Raw genomic sequence first — 18,261 nt, 5'->3', positions numbered from 1 at the left:
AATCTCAGCACTTGAGAGGCAGAGGTGGGTGATCTCCATGCATTTGAGGCCAGCCTGGCATACAGTGAGTTCCAGGACATCCAGGGTTACATCGAGAAACCCTGTCTCAAAAAACAAAAACAAAAACAAAAACAAACAAAAACACCCCACCAAAACCAAAACAAACAAAAAGAGTGAGCTGGGGTTCACAGCTTGTAGGATCTTTCCTATGTAGTCAGTTCACAGATCCACCATGACCATTATTATCATCAGCAATCAGGTGTTTCAGAACCCTCCACATTCTAGAAATGTAATTGCCCTTTGGCCCAGAGCCTACAGTACTGGTCTAAGGTGTAGTACAGTGTGTAACTAGACATCATATAAATCCAGGACCCCAGTGACCAGCATAGTCTTAAATACATTTACTAATCTCTTGTTGAAACACTTGCCAGGACCTCAGGGATTCTACTCTATGGGGAGGCCAAGGAGGCCACAAAAGCAGGGACATGATGATCAGGGACCGTCGAGTTTTATTGTAAAGCATCATGTTAGCCACATAAGTTCCCATTTTTAGATTGTGATATCAGAAGCACGAGGCCCTACTCCATAATACCTACATACTTTTATCAACAGGAGAAACCAGGATCCCTCTTCTCTATGCTTTGCGCCTCCATGTTTAAACAATGGCAAGGGCCGTGGTAGGAACTTGTCATCAGCTCCAAAAGGAATCTCAACTCAGAATGCAAGTCTAGGACAGCTGTGCATGAGGAACACAGGATGACAGTGGTTTAACATATACCTCTTTATACAAGAGTGATTTTACATGATTACCCTTGCTTTCCAGGGATTCTGAGCCATGAGTTGATGTCTATTTTCTCCTTCGTATTTAACCCTTCTATCTTAGTCACTAAGTCACTTACACTCTGTTGTTGTACACATCTTTTTTGATTCTTTGTATTTGTCAGTAATGAAAAAGGCAAGTTGGTATTTGAAATTCTAGCTCTGAAAGTTTGCTGGTGTTTGTGGACGTTTCATAGTGGCACGTTCCTGGTTGAAAGGATGGCCTGTGTCACAAGACTCTTGTTATTTGTTGTTAAAATACACATTATGATTTAGAATGTTTTCTATTTTGCTTCAAAATGGGCATGAGGTAGAATTGCCTAAGGCGAAAAATAAAGTAGGATTAGTGTAAAGTACAGTGCAGGGTTGAAGAAAGCATGCATTCCAAGTGCACACTACCTGTATTATCCCCTTAGACCTAGAGATAAAATTTTTATTGATTTCCACATATATCCATGTCAATACAATGAGCGCTCATTTCCCTTGCTTCCTTGTTCTGGTTATAAGGAAAGTCTCTCTTTTTTACTGATTATGTATGTTCCAATATGAAAACTTCTCCTCTGAATCTGACTTTGATAGCCCATGAGAGACTAGTAGAAACTCAGTCTTTCATATTCTGAGGAGTCCATAGCCCTATCAAAGTCTCCTTTAAAGAGTCCTCTACTCCCCAGCCCATGAATCCTCTTGACTTTACCTTAGAATCCATTTGTGAGAAGCCTGGAATCAGTTGAATTGAGTGCAAGGATGTGGGCGGCTAACCAAAATGTTCCAGTTGTTTCCTGACAGTCTTTTAACAGGCTGTGGTAATAACCGGAGAGAAATGCATTCTGTCCACAGAATTGCCAAATTGTCTTTCTTTCTGAACATAGTGGTAGTACTTCCTGACCCAAGGCCCCAGTGGTTGTTTTCTTTGATCTTTCTTTTACTCATGTATGAACTAAGTACAAAAATAAAAAAGTATTTCTGTTCAAATAAATACAAAATTATCAAGTCATTTATAATGATAAGTTTCTTCCAACATCTTATTCTAGGGCACATAAGATATCTCCTCTTTAGGAATGACTAAAATCTCCCTGGAGACATATGGTCTGTCGGACAGCATATATGCATATGACCTGTTCTGGCAACACTTGGCCTTACGCACATGCAGTCAGATACTCCTGTTCTCTCTAGTGCTGCCAGTCAGGCTTTCATGTTATCATGTTATTGAAATGGAAGTATGCACATGACACCTTCCTCTGCTTTACAAGTCTATAACAAGAGTGAGCTCTGTGGAATATTTCTGTGTGGGGAATACTTGGGCAAGGGGAGTTAATAAGCACTTGGTGATGTGAAAACGCTGAGGGAAGCAGTTTCTCAGGTCATCCTAACATACTCCTCAGAGAGGACCAGAAGATAACCATCCTTTTAAAAAAATTAAACAATATGTTAATGCTTTGCTTTTTAAGAATTTGAAGGAAGATCAAAACCATTTGGGGTAAATTCACAATGTAGCCTTCTACATCAAGCAGTCTAAGAACTATATTCATTGAATCCAGTCCTCTACAGAAAATTGACAGCTTCAGAAATACTGTAGTCAGAGTTCATGGAAGCAGGAACACTGTTCTTGGAAAGGATTTCAAAGTTTTACCATGAATTTATTTTTAGAGTTTATACAGGTATTTGTTTATATTACATGTATCATCAATGTATGTCATGGAATGACAGAGGTTCTAGGTACCATGCTCTCATGAGTCTCTGTGCAAGGCTGGGTGCTGAAATCATTATGCACCAATGTACCAGAACACCATACATTGCTTCTCTAATGAGAAAACCATATTTCTACTGACATAATCATATCATTATATAGCATTTCTAGAATAGGTGAACAAAACTTTGTTCTTCCTAAATAAGAAATTGCTGAAAAAAAAAAAGATGGTTGGTGGTACCTAAGTCCAGCTTGTTGAACCAATGAACTGGGGGAGTTGATTACAAGAACATGGTTGGCTGGATCAGCTGGATCACTGGAAAGCCCACTCCATCATGGGCAGTGACACCTGAGTTTTTCACACTAGTTTCAGGAAGAGCAACTGAAGAGTCTCTTCTCTGTGGCAATTGCTTACTGCTGCTATGATGTGAAAGAGAAGCTCTAGAGTTCTTACAACTTTGAGTTTTGTGAGCCTCTCTCATTCTATGCATCACATATGTGTGTGCAGAGCAAGAGAGTAACATATAAGCACAGTTCATCTTCCTGTATTACACTAGGTTGCATACTCCTTTGTATTCAACAACAAGAACAAGCAAGTTCTTTTATACTCAAGCTTATATAAAAGCTCTGACTACAGTCTACACTAGGTTTCTCTTCTGTCAAACACCAGCATGGCCCAGTAGCCCCAAATGCTGGCCACATGTCTCATAAGGTTAGTTAAGTTCTGACTGGCTTCATAACAATTACTATGACCTTCCGTCCAATGGTTCCCACCCCAAATTATGAAGACTTCACAGATTTTGTTTCTCGTGCTCTTGGATAACCCACATTTATTAGTATTCTCTTTCTCAGCTTTAAGGGGAGATCAAAATCATTTTGTATAAAGTCGCTATGGGGCCTTCCACGTCAAGCAATCTAAAAACTATATTCACCAAATGCCACCCTCAACAGGTAACTGACAGCTTTAGAGGTATTGTAGTCAGGGTTCTGGGAAAGTTTGGTCTCTTTCCAGATCCTTCTGCTTACTCCATAGTCCATAAGTTTATTACCCCCCGCTCTCAATTGTATCTCTCCTTACATAGTTTTATTTTATCTTCCTGCACATTGGAGCATAGCTTACAAAGGTTTATCATAACTAAACATAGTACTTATTGTGTCAGAATGAAACAAATAATTTACTGATCATGCTCGGATTGAAAATGACTAGAAATTTTACAGTCTTCGGTTGCCTTAGTTTTATTTGGTTTGGTTTGATGATATGTTTTTTTTTCTATGTTGTTTAGGCTAGGCTCAGACAATACCCTTGCATAAACCTACTGAGTAGGTAAGATCATAGATACACCTTACCATACTGTGATGAGATACATTTTTATAAAAACTGAAAGTTGCCTCATAATTATAGATATAATAAAACATGCACAACACACACTCACACACATATTTCATCATGCTTATCAAATACACTTTCCCTAACAGGTTTTGCATAAGAACTTAACAGTTAGAACCATTTTGTGATTTGTATTATAAACTCACTATATATCAATTTTATTAATGCTTAGCCAAGGAAGCAGAAACTCTTGAGTTTATCATTGGTCCAAATTGTGGCTTGGGGACAGAGCTATGGTTTAAACTCTGTCCTCTGTGGCTTCATCCACCACACTCTCCCTCTTTGGGCTCTGGAGGCCACTAATTGAGAGTGATATCTGTTTTCACAGGAAGCATTCCTAGGCACATGCTCAAAGTGTTGGTTCAAATTCTAGCCATTTCCTTTTGAAAGGGCTCCCAAATAGGATAAGAAAGTAAATGGCCAAGGATGCCTTGCTGTCTCAAGTTTGTAACCAAGTTCAACACAACAGACGAATGTATATAAAAATGAGAAAAAGCCAATGGGGGAAGTATTTGAAATAGTGAAATACTTAAGTTCATGGAAAACCCATGGAAAGACAAATGGTCTTATTCGTTTTAAAAACCTCTATTATAATTTAAGCTTCTTAGAACAATCTTTACAGAGTAAGTTTTTCTTTGAAGCTTATAGTTGGAAAATATGGTTGGGACCAATATGAAGACCCTCGAGGGGATTAGGAAGTGACTCACATATGAACCTATGGTATAAAGATCCCATAGCCTTTTCTATTTAAGAATAATTTTCCTAGGTCATCTAGATAAACTGGTTTAGTTTTACACAAAACAAAGTTTCCACTGGATTTGGAAGAGATCATTTTATCTTCATAGAATTCTATAGGTGCAAGAATGTGAATATTCTCCTCTGTTAGGTTTTTCTTTCTTGCTGATTCTGGTGAGAATCCAGGTTCTTTGTCCCTGAAAAGTTTGATATAACTGATATCAGGGCTGAGCAAAGTAGTCAGGCCTGAGAAGGTTTTCCAGGTCAGTCCCCAAAACAAAATAAACACCCAGTGTCCTTTGTCATAACAATGGCTTCAAGGCCCCACATATATTATCTCCTGCACACCACACCACTCCTTTAGTTACAAAAAAGCTGCTAGGACTAGAACCCACTGGGCTATGCCAGTGCTGGAACACTGCAGCTCTCTGATGCCTCTGACCTCTGTGCTGGATTTAGCTACCAGGGGGAGAGATTGTCTCAGAGAACGAGTCTCAAACCCCTCCAAAGAAACATCCGTGGGAAGTTCATAGCTTCCACCCCCTGCCCCATAATTATCACAGTTAAATAGCAAATCAAACTCTGGTTCCTTAGCAACAGAATTATTATTTACAGAGATGAAAGATCACTTTCTAAGAAAATATTTCTATTATCAAAAATTATGTGCCCACCCTGGTGCTAAGCCAACAAGCATACTTCATTTACTTCACTTCACTATAGAGACGGTATCCCACATGCAAATGAGAATTCTAGACATCTAAGTCCTGTAGCTTTAACAATTTGCATATTAAGCAATTATTATTTAGATGCTGCAGTTCAAAACCAGGGCCTTTGCATGCTAAGCACAGGCCATACTTCTAAGCTAGCTGCCCACCACAAAGAACTATATTTGCTTGGAACATTTCTGAGATCCAGCATTCTGATTGAATTGAGAGCTACCTGTGACCACACTGGGCTGCATGGACTTGCCTTTCCGGACACTTTACACACAGAGAAAGTAGGTCATCTGCAGTTTTCCTGTGTGCACCTGTGCTGTTTGAGTTTATGGTTCTACCTTGTCCTTTTTATAGCTGTCCTCTTGACCTCTTACTCTCAGCATTCACTTCTTGCCAGACCTATTTTAATCAGCTTTATCTCTGCTATAATTATCCCTCTGTAACCTACAGTTTTGAGCTAAGGAGCTACCCAATCACACACTGAAATTGTGCCTAAGTAAGGGTGTGTAGACCTTTGTGAGGCCCACTGGCCTCTCCCGTGAATTAAATGCATAAACTCTTGTCACCCCTGACTTCAGGACATTTATGATGACCAAGGTTACTGTCCTCAAGAAAGTTAAGACCCTAATAAGGACTTAATAAAACAGAAAAAAAAATGCTTACAATAAAGTGCTGCTTCTCTGAGTATGTCTGTTAGTAGCTTCAATATGTAGAGATATTTGAGAAGGCATATGAAGAATTTAAAATAAATCTCAAAGAACTACTTAGATCTACATAGTCAGTAATTGCTTATTACTTATTACTTATCTTGTGTGCCTGTGTGTACCTGTGCATGTATGTCTGTGTATGTATGTCCGTGTGTGAGCATCTCTGTGTGAATGTGCCTGTACATGTTTGTATGTATGCCTGTGCATGTGTGTCAATGAGCATATGAGTATCTGTATGTGAGTATGTCTTCTTGTGTGTAGGGAAAGTGCATGTGTGTTTGTGCATGCATACATGCATGTGTAAATATTGAAGTAGCTGATCTTATTAGGAGCAATACAATGGAGAAAGACATCAAATTGTAGAGATGACTGAATTGTATGGTCTTAGAATGGACTTTATTACATAGAATATTCATTTCTGTAGCTGAATAATCACTTGTTCGTGTTTCTGGAAAGAGATTAGGTTGCACCCACATCATTATATCCCATGATTGCCCCTGAAAATTCCCATTTCCTTGTGACTAGTTCCAGATTCATAAATGAGTAAGTTCCCTGGTCCTTTGACCTGGGGTTTGATAGCCCGAGGCTTGCAGGCTGGTCTTCATAACATTATTACATCTGTTTCTGCCTCTTTCAGAATAAGGAGAGCTGGCATGCACTGAACTCACAATATCTGCAAGGCATCTTCCATTGTATTGTGTCTACTTTGTCCCAAATTCCTGAGGAAAAAGAGATATAAATTGACCGATTATTTTGTTCAAGGTGACAGGCGATGTGAGTGGTGGTGTCAGGACTTGGACTTGGGAAGTTTTATTTCCAAGTGCATGTGATTAACCTTAACTTCTAAGATACGATGGCACATTCCTACAATCCAGTGGCTCTCAACCTTTCTAATGCTGCTACCCTTTCATATAGTTCCTCAGATCATGGTGACCCCCCCAACCATTTCATTACTACTTCATAACCACAATTTTGTTATTTGTTTATGAAGTAGTAATGAAATGGTTGAATCGTATTTGAAATGAATTTGTTATGAATCGTAGTGTAAATATCTGATATGTGATCTCTAAGGGGGTTGAAACCCACAGGTTGAGAGAGGCTGCCAGTACTTGGGAAGTGGAGGCAGATGGTTCAGGAGTTCAAGGCTAACCTGAGTTGCATATTGAATTGCAGGATAGCCTGAGTTACATGAGACCTTATGTGCAAAGAAGGGAGAGAGGGAGGGAGGAGGGAGGGAGGGAGGGAGGAAAGAAAATCACTGTGGTAAGATTCTATTGGTTAAAACACCTCAAACTTTGGTGACAAGGAATGAAAAATGAAGCTTCTCTAACATAGAAGCTCCTCTGTTGGCTCCTCTGTTGACTCCGTGCTACTGAAAGGTGCTGCCTGGGGAGAAATGCATCAGTCTTACCCAGCTGTGGACCCTTGGCACTGGATCCATCCTAGCAAGATCTATCCACAGATGCAACAATGGCATGAACATTGTGGGGGTAACCAGTCCCGACAACTAGCATTATATGTCGGTTACTCCTGCCCTGTTAGTTGTTTGTTGATTGCTGTGAGCAGAGGGGAAGTCAGTTTTCTTTAGGATGCTCTCCTTGGCCTTGCTGCAGTAGAAGGTCCATATTTATGTGCATTCAACAGCACTAACTGGACTCCTTGAGTTACAAAGAAAAAAGGTTGAAAGTTGAGGAGATGGGAAACTGAGGCGAGTTAGAGCTGAGGAACAAAGACTTGAATGACTAAGGTCCAATGTATACCTGTATGGAATGCTTGAAATAAAAAAAAAAAAAAAAAAAAACTAAGTTACACAAGAAAAAAATTAAAGACAAACAAAAGGATTGTTTCCCTCCTTACAGCTGAATTGTCTAATGTCATATTCCAACCAGACACTTTCAGGGTACAGGCTGGACTGAAACATGCTGAGAACCATGGATGCTCAGAATAGCAGCCCCATCGGGCTCCAGAACATGGCCTGTGATTCACTTTGACCTTATCCTGCTGGTTTTCTCTACTGTTGAACACTTTTATAATTCACTACAGCCTCTGAGTAACTCCCCTCTTGACACATAGTTGTTAGATGTTCATTCTTGGGTATATTCCAAAAAGTAAAATAAGTAGAACAAACTTTCTGAGCTATTGAACAAATAGAATCAGGTCAGTAGAGCGAGTTGCTCTACTCCTAGTCCATTTATTGTGAGTTTTGCCAGGTAATAATCCCAGAATAGAAAATTGTCATGCCAGCAGCTTCTACTTGCTTTTCAACTATTTTTTTTCAAGGTCTGTCTATGTAGAACATTTATTCAGCAAAGACGTTCTTACTTTCAGTATGTGTCCTGTGAGACAAGGTAATGTAACCCAAGATAATTAGAATACATGGGATAGTGGATTTAAAAAGAAAATGTATATTTTCTATATTTACATTTCAAATGTTTTTCCCTTTCCAGGTCCCCCCTTCAAAAATCCCCTAACCCATCCCTCCTCCCTCCCCTGCCTCTGTGAGGGTGCTACCCCACCCACCCACCCATTCCTGTCTCCCACCCCGCACCTCCTGTGTTCCTCTATACTGGGACATTGAACACCCTCAGGCCCAAGGGCCTCTCTTTCCACTGATGTCCAACAAGGCCATCCTCTGCCACATATATGGCCAAAGCCATGTGTCCCTCCATGTGTATTCTTTGGTTGGTGTTCCAGTCCCTGGAAGCTCCAGGGGATCTGGCCTGTTGACAGTGTTGCAAACCCCCTCAGCTCCTTCAGTCTCTTCTCCAACTCCTCCATCCAGGACCCCCACACTCAGTCCAATGGTTGTCTGTAAGCATTTGCCTCTGTATTCATCAGCCTCTGGCAGAGCCTCTGAGGAGACAGCCATATCAGTCTCCCATCAGCAAGCACTTCCTGGCATTCACACTAGCATCCAGGTTTGGTGACTGTATATGTATGGGCTGGAGTTTGTTCAGTAAGCCCTGGAATTTGATAAGATTTGCTTGTCTCCAACCCGTTAGGCAGACTTTCGGGCTCTTGCAAGCTCCTTGCTACGGCAGCCTGAGTCCCATGAGAGCTGATTCTTCCCTGTGATGCTCTGGGGTCCCATGCATCCATAGAGTGGCTTCTACTTCCTTTGTATATAGAGTAGTTACAAAGAAGCCAAAACCCTGCTTCACAAGAATAAGAAGCAGGAGCTGTGAGATTCTCAGGGTGGGCTGCTTGACCAAGTCAAAGGTACTATGCTTTCACTGCAGTCTCTTGAATAGAATTGCACCAAGGTCTTGGAATCTCAACATGTCTACATTTCTAACAAATCCCAAAGAGATCATGGGGTGTTTGGTTATGTGTCTTCATGTCTTTCTGTCTTTGCTAACATCTGCTCCTGCGCCACTCATTTCTAGACAGGCACAGCCTCTTGAGAATCCGCTTCCTACAGCAGCAGTCTTCTACAGCAAACAGTAAAAGATTGTTTTAATGATGTTTTTTTAAAGCAAATGTTAATATATGTGGACTAATTTGCTGGGTAGAGCTTGTTTTCTTCACTTTTATTAAGAATTTGTGCTTAGGGAATGTAGAATAACCTTATAAACTTAATGATATTTAATTGCTCTTTAATAACGTCTGTCTGTATAGTGAAAAGCTGGGAGATCTGAAGAAATAGTGCCCCGGGAATTGTTTTCTCTCAGTGGATGGGACAGCAGTCTAGCCTGGGGATGCTCCAGTCTGATCACAGGCCCTGAGACTTGATGAGTACAGACTGTAACAAGCAGAGACTTTGCTTTCTCTATTGAATTTTGTGTATTGATACTACTGTATCCTCTTCGTCCCCTTGCTCTCCTCTCAGCAGGGGACCACAAGAAAACCTTTCTGTCCTTCTTATCCTCCTCATTGTATGACACTCATACTCTCCTGAGCCAAGCATCCTGTTCGATGTTCTTTCATTGATGATGAAAGGGATGGATTTGGGGTTAAATAGATCATGTTTGGAGGAGGACTCTACTGGGTATTATCAAACACCCATGAACAAATGCTGTAACTCTTTGAACTTGGTCTTCTTCATCTGCAGATGGAATCACTCCTATGCTTTGTCTATAGAGGTGCAATTAAGATCGAGCTGTTACTACTCTAAATGCAGTAGTGTCCTGACACAGGTGTCAGTGTGTGAGGATCAAAGTGACCCAATCTCTGTTCTTCCTTCTCTGATGACCCAGTCAGCACAAGGATTTCCCCTCTGCCCGTGAATCTACCACATACCAAGCTACATATGATGTTTGTTGTCTTAACCCCTAACAACTGCCTACTTACAAACAAGAAGTACCTGGCAAACACTGGCACCTGCCCCATCCACAAGCATCCCTCCTCTTTTCACTAAAGACAGAGATGGACAGGCCAATCTCGGGAAGAAGGAATTGAGAAGACTCCAGTGAGTGACAAGGTTGCTAGGATTTCTAAGCAGGCTGGGCAATGTCACGCTAAAGACTCTTAGCAGACTCTGATGCATAAGACAGACACATCCCAGCCAGGAAATCAGGTGGCATCAGGTATCTGATGTGACATCATGTGAAGAACAAATCTTGAAATAAATGTACACATCATGGAATAATGAGGACGATAAGAATGTTTTAGGAGAAAGAGAAAAGAGAAGGAAGAAAAAAGAGATAATCCTATACAGTTTATAATTTGTCCTCACCAAATACAGTGGAATCATAATGATTAAAATAACTTACATAATACCCTAGGTATTCTTCTATACTTCTTAAAATCAAAGCTCATCAAAATTAACCTCAAAGTAATATAACAAAATAGCTATGATTTCAAGGCCTTGTGTCACATGCCTGTAATGGGACGGCTAAGGAAATTGAGTCGGGGATTTCATAGACTAGAAAGCACAGGCAGACTCTGTCACAAGAATCCTAAATAGTAATAAAAAAAAAAAAAGAAAGGGCTAGCTCATATTGCTTGACTAGCAGAAATGAGAAAGCAAATGTGCAAATATCTGACAAGCTTCCTAGTCTACCCCTGTGAGTGTCAGAGTTTGGACCCTTGCCAAGAGGTTTTGCAACCTTTTACTCAGGTAAGAGACAAATCTGTGAGAGTCGCTGCCAGCACCTCTTTTGCCAGATGGTTTCCACATATGAATTTTCAAAGGGCGCTGAGCCACAGAGATACTTCCATGGGATAGACAGTGGACACAGAATGCCATCCTTTTACTCAACACCTCAGGCTCCCTCCTCCTTTACACGCTGAGTGAGCTAGTAGTGTGATACAGCTTCTGTTTTCCCCTCACGAGACCCCCAGCAACCGGTGGAAAATTACACCCCTTGCTTCCTGTAGTCCTCCTCACGTGTTGTCAAGAAAGCACCTCTGTGATCTTTCTGCTAGAGGCCAGAGATTTCTGTTGCAATATTTATTGCTCATAATTCTTACCCAATAGTTTACTAAGGTACCCATCCATCGACCATCTATCTACTTATCTAATCTACTATCTATCTATCTATCTATCTATCTATCTATCTATCTATCTATCATATTTCCATTTGTTTCAATTGTTTCATTGTTTTAATTACTAGACACACATTCTATTCTATTCTATTCTATTCTATTCTATTCTATTCTATTCTATTCTATTCTATTCTATTCTATTCCATTCCCATTCCCATTCCCATTCCCATTCCCATTCCCATCCCCATCCCCATCCCATCCCATCCCATCCCATCCCATCCCATCCCATCCCATCCCATCCCATTCCATTCCATTCCATTTTTGTTTGAGAGAGAAAAAAAAAATACATCAGCATTTCCAGCTGTACCGGGGCTGTAAGCATCCTCTTTTTTTGGAGAAGCATGCTGCATGTGCACCTTTCTTCAGGAATGGATTACAGATTAGGTAAGGGATCTGGTGCTCCAAAGCTACCAAAAATGCTAATTGAATTCCAGATTTCAAAGTGAAGACTTTAGCCAACAGTATAGAAATTAAGAGAAACCCTCTGCCTCTTGCTCCAGTGACTTGGGAGGTCTGCTCCACTGATCCACTTCTCAGGGTGAGGTGGCTTGGAACAGAGTTAGGAGACCCTCTTAGCACTGACTGGGAGGCAGATAGGAAATAATGATGCTCAACTTTACTGGTTGAATCTCCCATTTACTTCTAACTCACTAACGAGCAGAGTCTTCACTAGTGAGGTGATGATAACAGCAGTAATGAACTTACTGTCGTCCCTTGAGACCTGTGTCCATTAGTCATTCTGCTAACCACTGGCATGGCTTGGCCCTTCCTCAGCAGCATTTGCTCAGTGTGCTATTATGAAATCATATCCTAGGGCTAAATAAACATGAGCTTGAATATGCAGGACTTGTTTGCTTATGGTGCTCAGTTAAAAACTGAAAATGGGGCTTAGCTTTCTCACCCTGTTTCAGTTCCCTATGTGAATCCTAACCCTGTTGCCTGGTCCATGCAGGAGTGGGAAGCACCAAGTGCCATACCTATTTTAATTTCTTGTCATCAGTCTCCCAGGAGAACCTCCGCCCGGCTGGAGTCACAAAGGGGTGGGACATAGCTTGCTGCTGTAGCCTCGCACTTCCAATTACTGATGGGTCTCCTTACCCTCTGTTCCAAGCCACTTCACCCTCAGAAGTGGAACAGAAGAGCAGGCCTACTAAGTCACTGGAACGGGAGGCAGGAACATTTTCTCCCAGGGCCTCTCTCTCCATGTCTGTACTCTTGGCTAAAGTCTTCACTTTAAAATCTGAAATACAGTTAGCATTTTTGGTAGATTTGATTTTTTTTTCTTAGTGCTGAGACATTTTGTCAGTTATATATGAGCAGTTGCTAGACTTTTCTTGGTGACATAACTTATGTATGTCGTTTTACATTCTGGCTTTTTTACAACACACAGGCAGGTGAAGTAGCGTAGTGGGTTCAGGAGACTGTCAGAAGAAAAGTGGCTTCCCCAAATGCATACACCTTGCTGACAGTGTCACCCATTGGATTAAAGAAACATGGCAGCAACTACATCTGTCCCTTTAACTTCTAGCAGCATTTGATTAATAACACAATATTCAGTGGTTTTTAGGAGACATTATATTCCCCTTACTGTGTTAAAGTTAGCTCTTCAGCAACTGTTTAGCAATCTCTTGCATATAAAAGGGATAATTATTGTTTTGCTGTTTAGTTTTAAGACAAATTAACCAAGCAGAACTATATTTTAAACATGCATTTAAGAGTAAGATAAACAATTCAAATGTTAGGCAGCCTGTAAATGCCACGTACCCGTATTTCCTGCACTACATAATACCACAATCTTCTTATCCCATGAGTCATAGTATTTAGTCATAACATTATTACCAATTTCTCTTTTACTTTTTAAATGAAAAGACAACATTTACTTTTCCCAGTGACTTATTTTTGGGTCCATTCTCTATGTGCCTTTAATGTTGGATCCTTTCTACCCAGTTTCCTTTGTTCCGGTTACACAGTATCATCCCACGAATCTGAGATTCCTGACCACGTAGATAGAACATCTGTCATTTCTCTGAACCCTCTTTCTTTAAGCCTAAAAATGAGGGAGTGGGATAATTACTGTGATGTTCAGCATGGTGGCTGAATGCAGGTTGTAAGTGTGTTCAGGAAATTAAAAACTAAGATCCCCACAGGAAGAGGGAGTTGGTGATACAAAAGTGTACGGAATTGCACACCTCTGCAAAGCAACTGAGAACAAACCAGCTCCCTGACCTCGGAATCTTCCAGCATTGATGCATTTTCTTGACTCCTGGCAAGTTGTTTGAGGCAGTATTGCACACATTGGCCCTGATGGGTTTTTATCTTACCAAGATCTTGATACTGCCAGCTCTCGGTTAATTTACTTTTCATTTCCAGCTCCTTACGGAGTGATATGCAGGTAGCGGCTGCTTCTCAATCCTGTGTTCACGCTTTCATATTACAATTATTCAGCTTTTAATAAAAAAAATAACTAAATGGAAAAGTCATGCTTGAGTGTGAACATGTGAATTTGTAGATCCCATACTTTCTACCTCCTCCTGTCATTAGACTTCAGAACATCCCCAGGCCAACCCTCTCCTGACAGTATACTGGAACAGAACTTTTCGATTGGGTTAGCTGTCTGTGTGGTAGGATTTGTGTAATTATGCATAAAAGAATCGAGGAATTGATAAATCCAAATAGGCCATATTGACTGAATCTAGGAATTCAGAAATAACTAAAATGAACTCTTTGTATGAAATACTGCAAGATTTTGCTCCAGTGTCGATGTCAAAGAAGGGCGAGGTCATTTTGGGAGTTTGGGAGCTGGAGGATGCTTTCAATATTTTGTTTGCAAGAGCTTGCTGGGCAGAATTGGAAAGGAGATTATAACCATGGCCCAGAAGAAAGCATTGTCCCCAGGAGGGAGGTAGGAGACTAAAGCAGAAGAGACCTCCCTCAGGAGCCCTTATACTTGTTTTTGTGGCCATGGAAATGCTAATGCTGGTGTTCTATGTCCACTTAACACTAACCAGGGTGGCCCTTTCTCTCTATGGACCCTGAAGCATGATGGGTGATTAACTGTATGGTGGTGGTGGTTGTTGTTGTTGTTGTTGTTGTTGTTCTCAGACATCTAGTGAACTAAACCTTTTTTTCATAAGTTTTTATGTTGCTCTATTGTAGAAATAAACTTTCAATGCATTTCTTGATAATATCAAATGCTTAGAGAAGCTTACAGTGGAAATAGGGAACTTTGTTTACTAATTGATATGATCATTAGTTAAAACCTGCTTGAAATTTGCAGTCAACTATATGTATGTATGTGTTGCCTTAGTATGTGTATATTTTCTGATGTATTTGTGTGCAGTGTGTGTATGAGTATGCATGTGTCTATACAACATGTGTATATGTGTGTATATCAGGGCATGTGTGTATATATGTGGGTATACATTGTATGTGGATCAGTATGCATGTGTATCTATATCATAGCAGTGTACAGATATCACTCTATGTATGTGTGTATAAAAGCGGGTTTGTGTTTTGTGACTGTGTGTATGTTTCCATGTATTCCCATGTTGTGTCTGTCAAATGTTATTTTGCTATAACAGAATACCTTACACATTTCAGCTCACAATTCAGGGGTTTTCTGTCCATGGTCCTCAGCCCTGTTAACTCTGAATTCATTATGAAACAGAACTTATAGCAACAGGAGCCATTGCAAGAACCACTCACCATATGGTAGACAGGAAGTAGAGAAGGTGACAGAGACAATATGAACTAACCAGTAACCCCAGAGCTTGCGTCTCTAGCTGCATATGTAACAGAAGATGGCCTAGTCAGCCATCATTGGGAAGAGAGGCCCATTGGTCTTGCAAACTTCATATGCCCCAGTACAGGGAAATGCTAGGGCCAAGAAGTGGGAGTGAGTGGGAAGGGGAGCAGGGTGGGGGAGGGTATAGGGAACTTTTGGGGTAGCATTTGAAATGTAAATAAAGAAAATATCTGAAAAAAAAAAGAAGAAGAAGGTGACAGAGAGTCATGCCTAGGACAACTCACAATGATACACCACACAGACCTATTTTCTCCAGCTCCATCCACCTTCTGAAGGTTTTTAAATCTTCCAAGATTTTGCTATAAAAACTAAGGCCTCAGTAAGAGATTGTAGGTACTTGCACTTCACATGCACTTCACAGAGAAGTTAAACCTGTGCTTTAGAAGCGCACAGTGTTCTCTCTCATCTATCTCCAAGTGTGAGGTGTGTATGTGTGTGCATGCATCTGTGATTGTGTTTGAAAGAAAGTGTGTGGATGTTTTTGCGTGTGTGCAGCCTAAACACACAGTTTCCGGTTGGTATTTTCAGTGTGTGTTTGTATGTGTGTGTCAATATACTTTCCTGTAAGTATGTTGATATTTTGTGTGAACATGTGCATATATGAGAGAGAAACAGAGACAGACAGACAGACAGAGAGAGAGTTTATGCATGTGTGAGTCTGTGTATGCAGTCTAAACACACAGTGTTTGTACATTGATGTTGTGTGTAAGTTGTGTGTATGAGACTATGTGTGTGAAAGACAGAGACAGACAGAAAGACAGAGAGACAGAGGGAAATAGAGAGAGCAGTCTAAGCACACACTTTCTTGTTGGTATAATGATATTGTATTGTGTGTGTGTGTGTGTGTGTGTGTGTGTGTGTGTGTGTTACAGAGAGTATATGTGCATATGTATGTGTAGTCTAAGCACACACATTCCTGTTGATGTGTTGATATTGTTTCAATTGCTCTGCAAATTGGCCCAGGAGGTGCATCATTTGTTATCATTCCGCAGCTCCAGACACTGGGTAATTGACACTGAACTACTTGAAATTGGCGGACTAAAGCTGCCTTTCCTTGTTAGTAAGAAAAATGAGAATTTATTTATTAAGTTTGGACCTTAGTCAATAATTCTAGAAAAAAATTTCCAATAGGGTTTCTCATTTTTTTACATAAACACTGCACAAAGCCTTTAAAACTGTGTTTTTATGGAATTTTTCCATCCAATATAAATAAGTAAGTTGAGATTAAGTGGAAATTTTAGTACCTTTGACTGAGTTGATATTTGAATTTGTACTGTGTGAAAAACCACCTTTTTTTTTTTTTTTTTTTTTACTATTGTCTCAAACATGATTTATTCTATGTGGATCGATGTCAGCGAGCTTGAAAGACACTGTAAAAGCTTAACGTTCCTAACGATGCAGAGAATAAGCCACCTTAATTCATCAGTTTAGCTATCAGAGAACTGAGAAACTCTAAGAGTTAGTACGCCGCATGCTTTTAAAACAGCATTGTTCATGGATTTTGATTTTCACATTTATGAATACTCAAAAATCACTAAGACAATTTATCTTTTGGTTCGTCGCAACTAGACAGGAAGGTGTTTATATCCAATGGGAGACGGGGATGTAAAGGCTCTTCTGTGATGCTAAAGAAGAAACAGAGCATTGGCTATCATCTAAGTTACAACTCTCTGGGCTGGAGAGAGATGCATGGTAGACACACTGGTGACAGGTGCCATTAGTATTTTAAAATTAAACAACAACAACAACAAACAAACAAACAAGGCAGGATATTTTTGTCACCACTTCAGCAGATGGCAGAGTACCTTCCTGAGTATCTAGTCTATGGGCAGCTGTTTGTCAGGGGCATTTCTTTTTCTTTTTGCATGAGATTAAGATCAGCCCCAGACCTTGTACACACTAGGTCAGCACACTGCCACTCCACTACAAACTCTCCTTAAGGAACTTCCATTCATATTTTATATTCTAATGGGGCTTTGTAGAATAATTCTAATGAGTGCTCTAGGTCTTGAAACTCAAAATAAGGTTTGAGTTATCTCACAAATGGCTTCAATACTATTTATTCTATGATATGAGTTTTAAAACTTTTATTGATTCTTTGTGAACTTTGCATTATGCACCTCAATTCCACATATCTCCCCATCTCTTGGTATCTGGCCATTACCCTTGCAATCTGCCCATGGAAAGAAAATAAAAACAAAAACAAAACAAAACAGCAACAACAATGACAACAAAACCAACTGTATCATGGAAGCTGCAGGGTGTCACTGTGTCCCATAGCATACCCTTTGACCACATATTTATACTTACAAATGTCTATTGCAATGAGTCACTGGCCTGGTTCAAGGACTCTGGCTTCTGCTACACTATCAATAGTGGATCATCACTGGGACTCTACGCAGGTATACCAAGTATGGCTACATATGCAATGGTGGTAATATGAGCCATACACATTATCACAGACCTCTACAATGCTATAGGCCCAGATATTTGCCTTGGAGCAGAACAGGTAGGAGCTGAGCATGGTTTCAGGTGGCAGGACAGGCTCCTCACATCAGGTTGCCCCTCCAGTTCTGCCTCTCTCCCGAGTGCTCAAACTGTTCTGCTTCTTTATTTCCCATCTCCCCACCATGTACTTACACATTGTAGTGGCTTCCGCAGATGCTAGGTCGCCCTGACTAGTTGGCCTCCGTGTGTCTTCTGTCTGTCAGCAGGTAAGCCTCTGATATGGGTTTTTAAGCAGCATTTTTCAATAGATTCTGAAATTTGATCTTTTTGTATAATTCAGACCAGTTTTAGGCCTATTTTCTTCAGTTTAGAGCTTTTAGCACTAAAATAATATGTCTCTTCAAAGTCAGAGGCTCCAGATCTCCCCATCCCACCCTTCCTCTCTCTTCTTCTCCATCTCTCACTGTCCC

The 18,261-nt window shown here is 40.4% G+C and overlaps 1 protein-coding gene across 8 annotated transcripts in view; it reads left to right on the top strand.

The window, feature by feature from the left end:
• Fat3 (FAT atypical cadherin 3) overlaps positions 1-18,261 on the top strand; it is a 592,493-nt gene that overhangs the window by 322,111 nt on the left and 252,121 nt on the right. The gene's annotated exons all lie outside the window — the stretch shown is intronic.

The sequence above is a fragment of the Mus musculus genome, chromosome 9 (assembly GCF_000001635.26).
Source record: "Mus musculus strain C57BL/6J chromosome 9, GRCm38.p6 C57BL/6J".
In the NCBI taxonomy this organism is placed as follows: domain Eukaryota; kingdom Metazoa; phylum Chordata; class Mammalia; order Rodentia; family Muridae; genus Mus; species Mus musculus.
Note: the sequence above shows the minus strand (reverse complement) of the source record. Positions and strands in the feature narration are given on the sequence as shown.